Raw genomic sequence first — 15,019 nt, 5'->3', positions numbered from 1 at the left:
AAGAGAATCAAAAAAGGAAGTATAAGATTTAACTATTGCTTAAAGAATGCTCTGTCCTGGTTGGAAAATGTGAATGCTTATTACAAACTCAGTGTCGTATTCCCATTTCTGAAATGTATTCTGTGCAGGAAGTTCTCTGTGAATACCTGATGAAAAAATAATTCTGTATTACAATTGTGAGCTGTGGTAGGATATAGCCAATTCAACATTTGTAGAGATGTTTTCTTAGTGTTTCTGTATCCCTTTGGGGTTTTAACATTTTTGATTTCTGGAAATTTTCTGCTGCTCATCTCCATCAATAAATATGTATACAACTTTTAAGATCCTTCTAATAATTACAGTGAACACTATTGTGCCCATAGGTGAAAGGTCTTTGACAGATTTGCTTTTCATTAGCCTTTAAAATGAACATCCAGAACTTACCTCAAACCTATAGTTTGTTCAAGATCCAATGAAAATACTCTGTTTATGTTCAGTAAGATGTGGAAATAACTCTTACTTTCCTCTTACAAAAAAAGAAAAAAATTATAAAAGTAGGAATCTTGCTTTTAGTAATGCAAATTTAGATGCTTTTTAGACCTGCTGATTTTTATTCGATTTAAACTTGAAACTGCTAACTATCAGTGACACTCTTGTGTCACCTTTCAGATTTAGGTGCCCTAAAGCTGAGAGTTCAAAGAGCTACGCTTCCGTGATCAATTCTAAAAGACCTTTTTCTCCCTCAATTCACTAGCATAATGCAACATATCTCTTCAAGCTTTGCTGGAAGGCTAAGTCTTATTGCACACTAGGTGATATTTAGATATGTAGTTAACTGGAGCTCGGTGACATTGCAGGGAGGTGTCTGAAGAGTGCTGCATGGCTGGAGAGTTAACACCAACAACAGAAACTGCAACAGCCGTCTGCCACCCACACCTCAACACTCAGACTCCATTTTCAGTTCTCTGAACACGTGTGGTGAGTTGTGTCAGCTGAAGACCTGCAGCTTGACTTTTATATTGATCCCTTGTGCTGAAATGTGGCTGCAGGAAGAGCTGTGAGTCAGCAGCCGTGGGGACATTGCTGTGACTGTGAGACTTTCTCCCTTACCCTAGGAGCTGAGAGACTGGTGACAGCTTGGTACTCACCAGGTGATTGCTGTCTATGCCGCCTTGCTGCTGGCACAGCAAGGAAGGCTTTGCAGGCCATAAAATGAGGCACAAGGTGCCTGGATGTTTGCTGCCCAAACAGCCACCCACTGCTTTCTCTAGGAAGGTCACTAGCTAGCTGGCTTCTTGGCTGGCTGACCAGGAGCCTCCACTGGGCATGGAGTGGCCACAAGCCACCTGGCAGGCCAGACTGAACCAGGGCAGTAATGCTACCTTGAGGGTCACATTATTAAAATTGTCTCCACAATTATCACCACACCTGTAACTAGCTGCAGGGGAGATAATGGCAGCACTTAGACATTAAAAAAAAAAAATAAATCTCATGCTCAGATATGCAAACTGTAATTAGTCAAGAGTTCAAATAGTGCCTAGAGTACCGAAGTTTGTTCCTTACGAAATAGGCTTACAGTCTAAAACAAGAATGACACAGACCAGGCCTATTAGACAAGAGAAATAAAACAGCTCCCTCCCATATACAAACAATTTGTTTTTGCCTACCAAATCAGCTTGCCAGCAGTGCTCAGAACTTCCTTGTCCAAGAAGCTGTCAGAAGCAGCTTGTTGATGATGTTTCAAAAGCCACAAAAGTTTTTCAGGATGCGTGACCACTGTCAGCGATTCCTCCCTGACACATGAAGTTAACCACATTTTAACTTAAACCTTTTTTTTTTTTTTTTTTTTTTTTTTCCTGGTCATCATTGTTCCATTGTTCTAGTGTGTTTTGCTTGACAGCCTCTAATATTCAATTTTTCATGGGAAAGGAACAAGGAGAGGTAACAATATGAGTGACTTATTACTGTGTACACTAACAGCAATCCTTGTTTCTAACCCACACACCTCTGAAGTGTTTATGTGTAACATAAACAAGTACTGTCTCTCTGCAGCTGAATTCAGGCCTCCCCCAGCTGCCACCACAGTGTATCAGAATGTGGCACATCTCCAGCTGGTGGCAGTCCAAGGTTATGCTGTCCACAAGCTCCAGACAGCAGAGCCAGTGCAGAAATGGCTTTGCAATAGGTCCTAAATTTAGTAAGGTGCAGGGTCATGTGAACACTGCCTGGCAGGTGCAAATACCACCGTGGGTGATCCTCCAGTGAGAAAGTGCTACCATGAGTTCTGTAAATACTGTCAGGACCATCCTTTGAGGTATTATCACTCAGCAAAGTTGTCTCGTGAAATCTGTGTACTTTTTTGAATGACTGCAGGAAATTGCAAAGCCTGGCTAAAGTCTTGAGTGATTTTTATCTAATAAGGGATAAGGTTTCAGCTGACATGATCCAGGTTAATCGGCTGCATTCAGCAACAATAGAAAACGCCCTGTTCTCTGATTTTTGTTACCAGAAAAAAATTGGAGACAGCTTTAGCAGCAATTTTCAGACAATCCATGTAATTAGCTAATACACTAAATTTTTACATTAAAATATATAGGTTTAATATTTATTGCCGTAATCTGTCAATATAATGTTCAATATCTCTTTATCTAATTTATTACGAGTGGCTAGTACCATATAATTTCATTAACATTTTGTAGTAGGTATGACTTAATTAAAAAATAAAGTTTTTTATATCAGTGAATTTACTTATGTAGAGATATGAATAGGCTTTAACAAAATTACTATGTGAAAAATATGTACTCTTAACTTTCCTGTTAAGTTTGTGGAATGAGAAGGTTGAGGTATTTTAAAAAATATTTTCTTTAGTAGTGATCTAAATAAATACTGGTGACATGTTTGGGAGGAGACATTAATTCAGACAAAGTGGAATTAGCAACACAAAACTGTTCAGATCTAAGAGCAGAATTTAACCTTTGATACTGACATTATTTGAGAAACTGTGAAGCAAAATGCATTTGTTATTTAACCACAAGAGGTCATCATAGCACTGCAATAAGCCTCCTTTCTTCGATTTTTTTAACCTCCACTGAAAGAAATAAACTCGGAAAGAACTATGAAAAAAGTTCTGGCTTTTAAATTTTTTTCAGCTAATCTAAAGTTAAAAAATAAAAAATGACAAACAAGCTATATCCATTTTACCTGTATTTTTGCTATATGCACAGATTTTCTCTGAGCTTCCTCTTTTTTCTTTTTTTTTTTTTCCCTATTTTCTTTTTTTAACAGTGTTGACAGCTCCTAGCCACGAGGTTAATACTGAAGAACAAATGCAAGTGACGAAGAATCAGCAGAAGAGTGAGTAAGTGCTGTTATATCAGTGGAATGTTGACTAAATCACATGAATTCAACACTCTTTTTTTCATTAGAAGTACTTGAAGATGCTGTATTTTTCATCCTGGAATCTCATTTAGAATTCTATTTATAATTTTAGCCAGGCAGGTGTCTTCTTAAATTGCGATTTTTCTTATCCAGAAACAAAATTCACTCAAGTCTTGACTGTGCAGTTGCTTGCACAGATAATTAGCACCATATGTGCCAGATTTAGTGTTATCACTATAACTGCATGTGGGTGAAACAGATTGATTCTTTTTGTTTGAATGTGGGAGATTTTTGACCTCTGACTTTATGCTTCCTTTCCTGTCAGAGGAAAATTCACCTCTCTTACTTATAAATCAAAAACGCTTTTAAAACCATAGTGTGTTCTTTCAGCTGTTTCCCTGCCCCCCAAAATGGATTTTTTTTAGATCACCGAGGTAAAAATAATTAAGCTGTGCACTATGCAAATTAAAACTATTTTAATTCTTTAACACAAATTAGTAGAACCTAAACTGAGCTCCAGACTTTTGGAATGCAATATTTCCAGTATTTGTTACATATCTTTGCATTGGCATTGAAAGACAACTATATCAAAACTCTTAAAACTTCGTAAATTCTGGAATATTCTGTGCTATGTTTCTGAGCAAGGTGAATCATTCCTAAAAGTTCTTTTAAAACACGATCTGTTGAAATCCCTCAGTTTTTGAAATAATAGCAGAACAATTCTGATTGTGATATATAAACTGAGATTCAACCTTTCTGAGGGGCTGAGTACTTCTGCCTCTTGTTAGATGAGTATCAAATACAATTAGATACCACGTGAACCCTAGCACTCCAAGTAGCTAGAAGGATGCTAACATGGGTAGCATAAGTGGAGCTCAACTACATCTAACACAATTAGATTTGTCCCAGTTTCTCAGCTTTTCTGAACTGCTCTCAGCCATAAGAAACAGCCAAAATACATTTATATCTGTGAAGGCTTAAAATAAAATCTATGAAATAAAATAATATATATAATATTTTCATAAAACATGAAAAGTAGGAATGGTGATAGGCTGTACATGTGAAGACACAATCCAGCTGCCATGCTACTGCGAAGGTTTAATATAAAATATATGAAATAAAATAATGTATATATTATATTTTCATAAAACATGAAAATTGATAATGGTGATAGGCTATACACATGAAGACACAATCCAGCTGCCATGCTTCTAGCTGTTTTTAAAGCATGACCAGATCTTATTGATACCTTAGCCCTCTGTGCCAACCAAACTGTTGAAACTGGCTGGCACACCCTGTGCTAACCCACACCCCAGCCAATTTACACTGTCTTCAGAGTCTTCACAGCAATTATGCACCCCAAACTTTCCTATCACTTGATTAGTTTTTGATTGAATTACATAAAATACATCTTTGGCTCCTGTTCCTTTTTAGAAGTCTGATTTGATATTGGATTCACAGACACCCCTTGCTGATGTTATATCAAAGAGCTTCCTTTTTCCCCCTCCCTTGCCTTCAAACGATAATCTAGCAGCTTTGTGGGTCAGCAAGCCTTTTGGTTTTTTGGGTTTTGTTCAAGGAACTACATGCCAATGTAATAAGGATTTTATCAGAGACTTGAAGTGGTAAATCTGTGGAGAGAAGCCAGGAGAAAATCATTATCAGTAGATGTAAACCTAGAGAAAAGCAGATTTGAGAGAATTAACAAAGCTCTGGATGCTTTCAGAAGTGGAGCTGGAATTTTACAAAATTTAGACACTCACAAAATTGGGCTACTTTGGTGTGAATAATTTGCACTTTTGGGCACTAACATTCACATGGATTCAGAAGCTTTCTGCTCAGGGCACAAGTTCTGGCTAATTCTAATGAGGATGGCAAGAATTCAGATCTTGTGATTTTCTTTAAGGTCCTTAAGCCATTCTCTGAACAGTACCAGTTTGTTTTTGGTTTTTCTGCTATCTTAACTTCTTGTCCTATCTGTCAGAAGTTTTTATGCAGGTAAGTTTTTATGCACCCTTTTCTTCATGGATCAGTTATTTACTGTCATAAAATTCACAGTCAACAGGCAGTATCTCTAGATTCCTTCAGGTATCATGGAGGTTTTATCCTTGAAACATCACGAAAATAAAATAAGGGTGATAAAACTTGATAAAAAGTGCAGACGACACAAGTGGCCCATCAATTTTCCTTTTTTTCCTGTTTTCTGTTGTACCAAGCCCTTTACTCTGAGAACCATAACTTGAATGGATTCCTCATCAGCATCTTTATTTCTAATAAAGATGCAAATTCTCACAGGGTTTTTTGCTGACAGCCCCTTTGGCTGTTAATATCTCTTTTTGGCTGTCAACTTTATCTACTTCAAAAAAAAAAACAAAAAAAAACCAGAAGATGCACATGACTGCAAAATGTAGCATTCTGTTATCATGACATTGATTATAGATTACAGAAGGATCCTTTACTTCTTGCTCTGTAAATGTTGCAGTTTAGCACTCTGAAGCAACAAACATGACAGTGAGTGTACTGGTGTTACCCTGTGCATCACACCAGGTGTCTGCAAGCTGTCTTTTTATGGCAGATATTTGCAGACCTCATAGGAAGAAAAAATTGACTTGAGAAAACAGATTTCACAGTACTTTAACTGGTAGATCCTTGAAGGGTAGAGTTGCAAAATATTAACTGTTGGATATAGTTTAATACATATATAGTTTAATTATATCCATCAAATCTCATTTTAGATAAAGTACTAAGAAAAATCACCCAGCCTTTCCTGACCTGACTGCAAATGGAGGAAGAGGAAAAACATTTTTTTGGAGGGCGTTATATTCCAGTGAAGAAGATACAGATGTGTGTTGCAAAAAAACAAAAACAAAACTCAAAACCAAACGAAAACAAAACCAGAAAAACCCCACAAAACAAAAAGGCACAATTTGAGAAACTGAATAATGGGAACAGGCCATTGAAAGGTATTGATGTTTCTGAAAATTTTGAGGATAACTAGAATAGGGTTTGAAAAGGGAGATAGAGTATCAAAGGGTGGAAATATCGTTAAAAATTCTCAGAAAAAAAATAAGATATGAAACTAGAAGAACAATAGAGACTAGAGAGGATTTTATTGCAAGAGGAAACAACCAGGGATGGGATGGACACTGGAATTGTTTCCATGATATTCAATGGAGAATATCTCCTACTTCCTATTTCTTGTGGACTTCATAACAGTTGAGTTTTCCATTGTTTTTTCTCACAAAAAAATTGTTAATAAATCCTTAAAGATGTGATGTATTGGAAGACTGGAACTCAAGATTCAAAAAGTACGTTGTTCAGCTTTACTTGAAGCCTGCTGTGTTACAAATTTTTAACTAGATGGAGCTATTCTTCTTAACACTAGCGTTTCACTAACCTTCTGTGCCAGAAATACAAAATATGCAAGGATATTCTGAGCTAAATAAGTATATTTTATAAATGGGGCATTCAAATTTGGAAATACATGTTTATTCACTTTGAATATTTTTTTATTTCTGATAGGCATTTTTCTAGCTTCAATACATCTTAAGAATTAAGAAAATATAGATTTTATAAAAAGCTGAATTATTAATTTTAGTTCTTTTTTTTATTCTCATCTTAATAAATCTTATATAACTGATTGAAAAATTAACATAGAAAACAGTCCAGATAAAAATTTTGTTCTTTACATTTCTTTTTGTTTAATGCATGTAATAAGAAAGAAAACCAAATCATGGCTCATTTGCTACGTAAATACTTGTCTGGTTACAATTTTTCAAAATGCATTTTTACATAAATGCAATTTTTTGCAATCATTTATTTACATTTTCTGTTTAATCTATTTTTAAGGTAGATTATTTTAAAAAGTAGTGATATTTAAATGAAGAAATAAATTTAAAAGTCTTCAGTCAATATTTTAAATTCAAGAAAGTGGTGAGGCTTAAAATTTTTCAAAACATGGCATTTTTTTCAAAGAGGTATCTTTGGTCTTCCACTTCAGGCCTAGAAAAGTGTAGTGAAGTGAGGCAACCAGGTGCCACTAATTGCCAGAGAGTGAGCATGAGCTCCTTTTATTGGCCCCCCGGTCCCCCGGACCACCCTAATTAGGCACAGGTAGGCTTGACACAAGCTCATGCTCACTCCCTGGCAATTAGTGGCACCTGGTTGCCTCATTTCACTACAGAAAAGCATACCTGAACATGTGTTATTCCGATGGTTTATGACATTTCTGTTATTTTTCAGTCTTGCATTTGTTCTTGTCTGATGTTTTTTGAAAGAGCAATTGGTTACAGCAATGAGCAGAATTAATTAATAAAATTAAGTCAACATATCAGATGCTGATTTGCACCAAGGATTAGTCTGATAATTTGTTTACTTCTTTTCTTCCACATGTAGCAGTACTAAAATGGTGTTTGTATAATTATGTGAAAAGATTAAAAAAATAACTATCAGATACAATGAGGACAACTTAAGACTGTTGCTGGAAAGGGTGATAAAATAAATCCTAACTTTAGAAAGAGAGCACATAGGAATTATATACTGTTATATTTTATTAAGTGCTTTGCTATCTATGTAAACTCTGGCTGATTGATTTCCCTCTGACACACAGAAATCTCATTCATAAATTAATCTCAGTGCCCAGTGAAATGGCAGAGCTGATTTTAAACACTTACTGTGTATTTTTGAAATCTGGATGTAGAGTCCTTTGAGACCCTTTGTCCATTCCTGGTTAAATTAAACCATATCTCAGCACTCTGCAGCACTGTGGATGACTGAGCTGCCAGAACACACCATCATGAGGACTTGAACACCAGAATAAATGCACAAATACTAGTAGAGATAAAATTTCTTAATACCACATTGTCCCGTTGTCTCAAGTCCTTGGAGAACACTCAGACTCCAAAAGCTGACCTCGGACCAAATACAATATTCACAAAAGAAATTTCTTGTCCCATCTCTGCTTCTCCTTTCCAGAGCTGTACTATAGTTCATGTGGCCATAAATGAGTTAGCTCGGCTACCAAATAACCTGCAACAGAGCACAAGAAGCTTGGGCTTCAGCTCTAACAAAGCTCCATCTCATCAATGCTACTTTGCTTTTAGAACTTGATCTAAATAGTTGCTTGTCCTCTTTACATTATGTTGTGAATATCTCTTAATGTCAGGTTCCAAGACATAGTAAACTGAGAAGATATCAGCTCAGCTGGACAGGACTCCCCACATGATGCTGATAAATCTTTACATCCTTTGAAGTTTAGGGATTTTTTTTAAATTCAATTCAAATCACAAGTGAGAAACATGTAAATTTATACAGCATTTTTGTGACCTCACACATGTGGTATGATTATCTTCTGTAGTAAACAATTATTTCTTCACTATTTACACAAAATTATGTCTATTTAAAGAGAATTTCAATGAAAATCTTCTCAGCCTTCTAAATGTAGATTGTTCTTTGGGTACCTATTCTTTGTCATACACAGACTAGCTGTGTATCCCCTGAAGTTTCAGTTTTCTGCACCAGTGAAATAAGTCCCATTTTAGGCTACTTACACCCTGAAATAAAAGAAGAGAATAAATGTTATTAAAATTTATAATTATTTCATCAATAAAATCTAAATTAAATCTAAACCCATATGCCTTGCTTCAGATTACAAGTTACAGGCAAACAGTCTGACATTATCCCCTGTGGACATGGGACATTTAGAATGTTTTGTGTAGTCAGATTCTGTCTCTGCTGGAGGACTATACAGGCTGTAGAGCTCATTCTGTTGCCACGTTCCTGGAGAGATAAAAATAATTGTCTGAAATGTCATCTTTCTGTTTCTAAAAGTTGATTAGACAGTATGTCATATTAATTTTAATGTATTTCAGATTAATTGGTTGCCTTAACTGTCTCCAGATAACTGCAGTCTTAATCATTGTCCACACAACCATATATTACAGCATAAGTCAATGAAACACATTTTTTACCTCAGTTTTCAACAGTCAGAGAGGGAGTTCTGAGGACAGCTGCTTCTGGGGCTTGTAGAGAGAAATAGGAAGCCGAGTAGCTCCCCTGTAATCCTGGAGGGAAGGGTTAGTGACCTGCTGAGCCACTTGGATTCTCACAAGTCTATGGGACCAGACGGGATCCACCCCAGGGTGATGAGGGATCTGGGGAAGAGCTCTCCAAGCCGCTCTCCATCATTTACCAACAGTCCTGGCTCACTGGGGAGGTCCCAGATGACTGGAAGCTGGGGAATGTCACACCAATCCACAAAAAGGGACAAAAGGAAGACCCAGGACACTACAGGCCTGTCAGCCTGACCTCAGTGCCTGGAAAGGTTATGGACCAGATCATCCTGGGGGCATCACAACAGGATGGACAGGGGATCAGACCGAGCCAACACGGGTTTAGGAAGGGCAGGTCCTGTCTGACCAGCCTGATCTCCTTTTATGATCGGGTGACCTGCCTGGTGGATGAGGGGAAGGCTGTGGATGGAGTCTACCTGGGCTTCAGCAAAGCCTTTGACACGGTCCCCCACAGCATCCTCCTGAAAAAGCTGTCAGCCCAGGGCTCAGACAGGAACACTCTGTGCTGGGTTAGGAACTGCTGGAGGCACCCAGAGAGTGGTGCTGAATGGTGCTGATCCAACTGGCGGCCACTCACCAGTGGTGTCCCCAGGGAACAGTGCTGGGCCCAGTTCTGTTTAATATCTTCACCAATGACTTAGATGAGGGGATTGAGTCCATCATCAGCAAAGTCGCAGATGACACCAAGTTGGGGGGAAATGTGGATCAGCTGGAAGGCAGGAGGGCTCTGCAGAGGGACCTGGACAGACTGGAGCGTTGGGCTGATTCCAACGGGATGAGGTTCAACATGGCCAAGTGCTGGGTCCTGCACTTTGGCCACAACAGCCCCATGGGGAGCTCCAGCCTGGGCACAGAGTGGCTGAGAGCAGCCAGGCAGAAAGGGACCTGGGAATTTGGATTGACAGGAAGCTGAACATGAGCCAGCAGTGTGCCCAGGTAGCCAAGAAGGCCAATGGCATCCTGGCCTGGATCAGGAACAGTGTGGCCAGCAGGTCCAGGGAAGGGATTCTGCCCCTGTACTCAGCACTGGTAAGGCCACACCTTGAGTACTGTGTCCAGTTCTGGGCCCCTCAGTTCAGGAAGGAGATTGAGGTCCTCGAGCAGGTCCAGAAAAGAGCAAGGAGGCTGTGAAGGGATCCAGCACAAGTCCTGTGAGGAAGGGCTGAGGGAGCTGGGGCTGTTCAGTCTGGTGAAGAGGAGGCTCAGGGGTGACCTCATCACTCTCTGGAACTCCCTGGAAGCAGGGGGTAGCCAGGTGGGGGTTGGTCTCTTCTCCCAGGCATCTCTCAGTAAGACAAGAGAGCATGGTCTTAAGCTCTGCCAAGGGAGGTTTAGGTTAGATATTAGGAAAAAATTCTTTACAGATACAGAGAGGGTGATCAGGCATTGGAATGGGCTGCCCAGGGTGGTGGTGGATTCTTCTTCCCTGGAGGTTTTTAAGAAGAGACTGAATGTGGCACTCAGTGCCATGGTCTGGTAACCACAGTGGCAGTGGACATGATGGATCTCAGAGGTTCTTTCCAACCCAGATGATTCTGTGATTCTGTGAAAAATATCTCATTTTATCGCTATGATTTATTGTAGATACCACACATGTTAATTCAAGACATAACCACTAAATTATAACACTTTGGATCCAATGCAAAACTTCTCTAGTGAAGCATCTTTTCCTATAATCTTCTTAAGGAAATCTTGTGACTTGTGACTTGCTTTTGGAACTGTCTTTCAAGCTTAATGTGTCACATAAACTTGGCTGCATTAATTCAAGCAGAATAAAATTGGTTTATTTCTTGCTGTCACCGTTATGGTTTAATGACAGAGATGGGGAATATCAGGGTATTTTTCCTATGAATTTATACAGAGATGGACTTTACTTCAGAAATAAGGGGTTGAAAGTAATGATAATATACTTAGCATTACATGGTGACTTGTGTTTTCAAAATGAGTAAACAAATTTTAGTTACTTATTTATTATGGTGCTACAGTGAAGTAATTATTAGCAACTTTTTTTTACAATGATAGAAAATTATTTGTAGAAAACTTCAGAGTTTGATGGGGTTATATGGGAACAATTAGCATATTAGGTGACAGATAAGGCTTCTCACCTGTAACCAATTGCCTATTTTACCACCATCACTGAAATAAGCATTAGCAACCTAAGTACTTTGAAAACATCTGAAGAAAAAAACATGAAGGTTGCTCTGCTCTGTTTTTGCTTTAATTCACTGATCCAGGCAGATGCTTCTAAGTTAATAATGGTTTCCACTGAAATTTCAGCTCTTTGCACCACAGCTGCCAAAATGAATTTGCCTCTTAATCAGTCTATACTGGAAATATATAGTCTATACAGTCTATTTCTGTTGAGGCATTATATGCCCTCTTTTCCTCTATTGCATGATTTTTTATATATATTCAATGGAATTCATATGTTTAAAAATATACATATTCTTATTCTTGAAAGGTTTCTCAAAAGCCTCCCATAGACTTCTGAGAATTTGACATTCTCATGAATGTACAAAGCAATTACATATAAGATGAACAACAAAGAAGAACAAAAAAACCTAAACCCTAAGTTCAAATTTTATTTTCCATATACTTTTCTAAGATCCAGTTTGACTATGTACACAAATTCTCGTTTGATCTCTGGGGAATGCAGAATACATTTTGTATCACTGTAGATTATATTACTTTTTTTTTCTTTTTTTCTTTTTTGTGCAAATGTAACATGAGTCAGCAGAGAAGGCCACCATGGTAAGGGGAATCTATTTACTGTTCTCAAGTGTATAATAGGAATTTATAGAGAAAACAAAACTGTCCTTTTCTCAGAATAAGAGAAATTCTGACTGGGATTGAGGAGAAAACCAAACCAAAACAGCAGTTTACATCAATACTACAAAATACTGCAAGTGAGACCTTGACTGTGTCTGCCCAGTTCTGACTAGGTTAATCCAGAATAAAGTGGAAAACAAAGAAGTACAGAGGAACCCTGTTATGCAACTGCTGCTGGCTTCATGTATTTTGTAACATTTTGAGGGCAGGAAACCAGAGGGTAACAAAATCCCTTGGAACAATCAGTAATTGGTCTCAGATAAGGAGAATGTCAAAGAGATTGGCCTGGGGCTGTGTGATTAGCAAGGCCATTGACAGATTATGTTTGCAGCCTAATTCAGAAAGCAATAAATAATTAAGACAATAGTCTCTAGTGGCTGGGAAGGGAGAGAACCACCATGAAAGACACATTGGGCATACAAAAACCAGAGCCTGAGGTGGAACAGAGGTGTGCTGGCCAAGGACCCCATCACACTGAGCAGCCAGGATGTTTGATTCCCTTGGTTCTTCATTCAGGTCTACACTGACTGGACTGGAGGAGCTGGGCTCTGGTTTGTGAGGGTATCAACAGAATAGAAAACTTGGAGCAGAAATCATTGCTCAGCTGCTACATCCATTCTGTTCATAGGAATGTTAATAACTTATGGAGTCTATGAGATGTATGGCTCTATTTTTGTGGTTACCTCACCCAATTCACCTATAACACCACCTTTGGAGGTTTTAAAAATTCAGCTGGAGCAACTGTATCAAATGTCAACAGAGTTTTAGAACAGTCTCCAGAAGTCTATCTACTCCAACCTAATGGATGCTGCAATGTCATGACTAGAACTTACAGATAAAACTTCAGTAAGTTGGTGTTTCAGAACTTCTGACAATATTTGGCTGTATTTGTTACTGCAGTGATAGGAAGTACAATTTAAAGATGTCAAAATCCTAAGATTTAAGGGTGCCTGATGAACATGTACAGTCACATTCTATGATCATCACATCCTATGTGGTATATGGTTAAAAATACAAAAGAATTGTTCATTTATGTAAGTGCTAAACTGTAACTCATTGAGGAAAATAAAGAAACAAGAAAAATAATGTAATTTACATATGATGAAATGCAACGGTCATACAGTTGTTCTCTGTGGTGTTTTTATTTCACCTAAACTTGCTACCATGGTCTACACTTTGCTTTATAATACAACAAGTAGCCCTACTTGTTTTATTTATAGTGAATTTAATAGTGAGTTAAAAGAGAGAAAATATTTGGCAAGGAAAAACAAATAGGAAAGAAAAAATACTTGATTATGGTTGTGTGTTGCTTGTTTTATTTTTTTGGTTATAGCTGATCAGAAGATAAAGCAAGACATAAAAAAAGAGGAAATTGGAGCAACATGGATGATACAATTTTATCGTCAGGCCAGTCTCTCTGTGTTTGAAGATGATCAGGAAACTCTTCAGGCAGAAATGGCCAGAAACTTCCACATATGACAATTAAAAAGGATGTGAAAAATTCTCTGTGCAGATCAGGTTTTAAACCAACAGTAACCCTGTGTTCTCTTAGTATCATAATTTCTTTGGTTCCAAGAGGCCTGGCTCAGTAACCTGGGACATTGTTTGCCATATTGCACCTCCTGCAGTGACATTGTGGTGCACAACAACAGCAACAAAAAACCTGTCAGTGTCTGATGTAAGAATAGCATGTGAGTCACAGATAAGCTTGTGGGACACTGTACAGTTCCTTTAATAGGACCATGATGAGGGATGGGATTTAAATGAAGTTTCAGAATCCCTGACATCTTGCTGAGACTGATACTTTATTAAATGAAGTGAAAGACTTGTGGAATGACTGGTAACAGAAATGTGAAAATTTCACAGCAAATACAGTATATGGTTGTAGAGTAGATTGCATGTATATTGGTCATCTTTAAAAGGAAGAGGATACGAGAAACATTTTAGAGGGAACCTTTGTCATTTCTTACTTTAGAATGTTAATCTTAACTTCGACTTTCTTATCTTAAGCTATTTTTCCTATTTTACTCCTATTTTTAATATATTTTTTCCCTAACAATATATTTTGCTTCTTATGTTTCTTTCATATTCCTATGAGTTCTTATGGCACTCAGGTATTTTACTGAAAAAGCTAGCTTCTTACACTTCCCCCACAACAACTTTGGTTCATAGAATAAGTTTTTGTATTAAAAATTCCAGTAGGTGATTACATTTTCCAAAATCTCAGAAGATAAATTTGTTTCCACCTCCAGCCAGATACGGGAATATGAGTCATTATGGATCCTGACTCCAAAGGGATAGTGACTGGTTAGAAAAGAAAAACATACCTTAAGGTTTGTGCATGTTAATACTTAACAAGGCAAAATGTCACTTAGCTCTGTAGAAGTTTTCAAGTAAACAATCTGAGTCAATATTAAAGATTTTACTAAGTCTATTTTAAATAGTCTCTTTTGTTCAGTCAGCTGCTATACAGCAAAATTACCAATTTCTCGTCCTAATTATGCCCAAGTATGGATAACACTGCTGCCTGTGAGATAAAAAGTGTTATTAGAAGTTCTATCCACTGTTAATGATTTCATTTTCTGCCTCTGAAATCATCTTAAATTATGTTATTCATAAGCAAGTGATTGCAGACAGTGGGCTATTATTTGAAAAAGTCCATGTGAGCGAAAATTCAATGGCCACACTCTCATTTGTCTGTCTAAAGTTGCTATTATATTTTAGGTTCACTTCATTTTAGGAAGTTTGATGGTAACAAAGGA

General features: G+C 37.7%; 1 long non-coding RNA gene across 1 annotated transcript in view; it reads left to right on the top strand.

The window, feature by feature from the left end:
- Positions 1–2,227: 2,227 nt before the first annotated feature.
- The window catches only part of LOC115597944, a 57,740-nt gene continuing 44,948 nt past the window's right edge, over positions 2,228–15,019 (top strand). The window contains exons 1-2 of the long non-coding RNA XR_003987284.1: positions 2,228–2,293; positions 3,265–3,333. This is a non-coding gene — a long non-coding RNA (uncharacterized LOC115597944). The remainder of the gene's footprint in view (positions 2,294–3,264; positions 3,334–15,019) is intronic.

This window comes from Calypte anna, chromosome 2 (genome assembly GCF_003957555.1).
Source record: "Calypte anna isolate BGI_N300 chromosome 2, bCalAnn1_v1.p, whole genome shotgun sequence".
Classification (NCBI taxonomy): Eukaryota; Metazoa; Chordata; class Aves; order Apodiformes; family Trochilidae; genus Calypte; species Calypte anna.
The sequence above is the reverse complement of the archived record's forward strand: the minus strand, read 5'-3'. Positions and strand labels throughout refer to the sequence as shown.